This window comes from Macaca nemestrina, chromosome 12 (assembly GCF_043159975.1).
Source record: "Macaca nemestrina isolate mMacNem1 chromosome 12, mMacNem.hap1, whole genome shotgun sequence".
Taxonomy (NCBI): domain Eukaryota; kingdom Metazoa; phylum Chordata; class Mammalia; order Primates; family Cercopithecidae; genus Macaca; species Macaca nemestrina.
In genome coordinates, this window is record NC_092136.1 from 42,120,968 (window position 1) to 42,123,887 (window position 2,920).

The 2,920-nt window shown below is 37.9% G+C and overlaps 1 pseudogene; it reads right to left on the bottom strand.

Moving 5' to 3' along the window:
• Positions 1 to 334: 334 nt before the first annotated feature.
• LOC105499103 (52 kDa repressor of the inhibitor of the protein kinase-like) lies at positions 335 to 2,719 on the bottom strand (annotated as a pseudogene).
• Positions 2,720 to 2,920: the final 201 nt, after the last annotated feature.

Below are 2,920 nucleotides of genomic sequence, written 5' to 3' on the forward strand. Positions count from 1 at the left end.
AAGAATTGATAAGTCAACCCCCAAGAACTAGAGATCTACTGTGACAAAAAGTATGATGTCTAAAATCACTTCACTAAAACAATTCCAGAGTGCTACTAGAAGAGATCACACAGAACTCAAACATGGCACTTTCAATGTTCTTTTCTGGAAGAACAGATAGGTCTTCAAAGCATGAGAGTTTAAATAGGGATCATTTAAATGGGTAGATTATCAATGGCTAATATAGTCGATGGAGGCCTACAGGCAAAGATATTTAGTGATTAAGTGGCCTACATACACCTTAAGGATTTTTTCCCAAATATCAAATGTGAGAAAGCCTATTTTTAAGAGTTCCCTAGGTATTTTCAATGGTTTTTGAATTATCTGTAGGAAGTTCTGACATAGTTGTATGGAGTTTAATGTGTGTGTCCACCATTACATTCAGATCATGTTTCATATCAAAATTTATGTTACGCAAAGCATGGTTACCTTTAAATTTGGTCGGTCAAAGTGTTCCTCAAGTATACTTTCATACCACTCGTTCTCAACCTTCATCACAGGAAAAATACACAGGTCATGCAGCAATGCATACACACTAGGAAAAAACTTGATGTCAGGCAGATTGAAGACTTCGTAAATGGTGAATGGAAGCTTTACATCTTCCCTTATGTGTTTCCATTTGATTCTCCAACAATGAAGCTTGGCTGAGAGCTTGACGTGACTAGGTAAGTTACTTCTGTACAGGTCAGCATTGTGTTCCTTTGATGTATGAAATTTGAGTTATCTCATGACTGAGGATCCCAGAGCTAAGTATTTAAGAGCTCTGAGATGCTGTTCTGGGAATATATTGTTAAGTACCTGAATAATGTGCTCCACTGTTGGAACACTTAAGGTTTCTTTGCAGTAACTTAGAGGTTAGTTGAGATTCCCAGTTACCTTGCTGAGCTCTGCAGAATTTCCCAGGGAGATTCATCTGAATATCAAGTCTGGCTGCTAAATTCATGGCTTCCTCAAATCAAAACTCCTCATAAACTTTCATGTTTTTCATCACGTCATTGAGTGAACGCAATACAGCAGTCAAACTACTGGCTGCAAAGAAGACATCAGAAGTTTTCCCCTGGAGATTTTTTTTTTTTTTTTTTTTTTTTTACCAAGGCTCTTGTAAAAGTTAAGACATTTTAAAGAACAGCAATAATAACCATGAAATCAAAATCTGTTACTACACTGCAGAGTACAAATGTTTGGGCAGATACACTGTTATACCATCTAATATTTGTGTCACTTACACCATCTAAACATAAAACAAGTACTTGCAGGAGGTCCACTAAAATTTCAGAATCATCATCTCTGACTGTTCACTGAAAATGACAAATTCCCTTCAGTTTGTTTACCCCTTTCTTCATTGTTCTGAAAAAGAATAGAAATTACATTGTAAAGTCCTACAAGCAGTTGTGGTGATCTATGGTAAAAAGAATAAACTTCCTCAATTGCTCCTAATGCAACAGATACTCCCATAACAGGTACTGATTTAGCCCAACACATATTTAAGGAACAGTAAGATCAGAGTGTGTAGATAGCTTGCGGAGTGTCACTGCTAGAATTCTCTAAAACTCTACAAGTGACAACTTTCATTTTGGAAGAAAATCCACTAGAAACAATGTAAGCCTGGCCACGACAATACTCCATATTTGGTCCCTGCTTCTCAGTTGTCACAGTGTAAAATTTCACAGCCAAAATTTCTGCATCAGCTTCATAAGCCAGGAAGTCTACAAGCTCCTCTCAGTTTATGAGATTAATCAATAAACCTCACCAACACAGGTTAGATGCTCTCTCCTGCTATGTCCACTACATTGTCAGTGATAATACAAAAGAAGTGTGAGTCTCTCACTTCTCTGAGAGTTTCTCCATGAATACAGACCTCACAGATCTCTAGCATCTGTTTCTGCTGTGTTTTCGAACATAACAATGTGTTAATTGCTGTTGTCTCAAAGCATTTTCTCAGGACCTCCGCCCCAGAATTTAACAGGCACTCTAGCAGTGCTTGAAAGTTATCTGGAGTAAAGAGACCTCCTGGGATTTCATTAGCCTCATGTCCATTCAGCGACACATTTTGTTTTCCAATAACAATCAAGACTTCAAATAGAGATTTTAGGCATTCTTTGTTTTCCTTGTCTTCAAGGGTCACAGGTAAGATGTCCTCATTTTGCTCTTCATCCCCTTCTTCTGCAGTAGGGTTCTGAGCACAGCTGTTTTAGTTTATGTTTTTGTTCCTGTTCAGAAGTTTCACAATGTTTTCTTTGTTTCACTGGCTTGATTTCATCTTCATTCAATTCTTTTATTCGTTTTCTGTGTCTATTATTTGAATTGTTTAAATGATTGGTAAGATCAAATATTTTTGGTATTGCATTGTATTGAAGAACAGTCCTATAAGGACTCTCCCAATTACTTCACAAGTATCTGCTTCAATTAATTTTAAGAAATACAATAACCCAATCATTCTGAATTTTTCTGATGTTTTTGTAAAATTTACATTTCTACAGATCACAGAGGTCTCAAAGTATTTGGCACATGATCAATAATGTTGATTTAGTTGGTCAGGCATTTTATCTTCTAAGTCTGCTCTGCAACAATTCTTCACTCACTTCTGGGCTCTGACCTGATAATGCAGGAATTTGAAGAAGGCCAGGTCCAACTACATGCTCCTCTGCTTGCAGCTGGGGGCTACACAAAAGTTCAGCATCATGCCCTCCCCTCCCAGCCTCCTCAGGGCAGTTTCCCCGCCCATCAGGACTTGGGAGGCCAGCCAGGATGGCTTCACAGGGCCAGTGGGTTGACTGATTTTGAAAAGGATGCTGAAGTAGAGTTTTAGGTTGGAGTGGAAGTAGTAGCATTTAATCTAGATGTATGCTTTTCTTTGTATAAAACAATAAGCAATGAATGG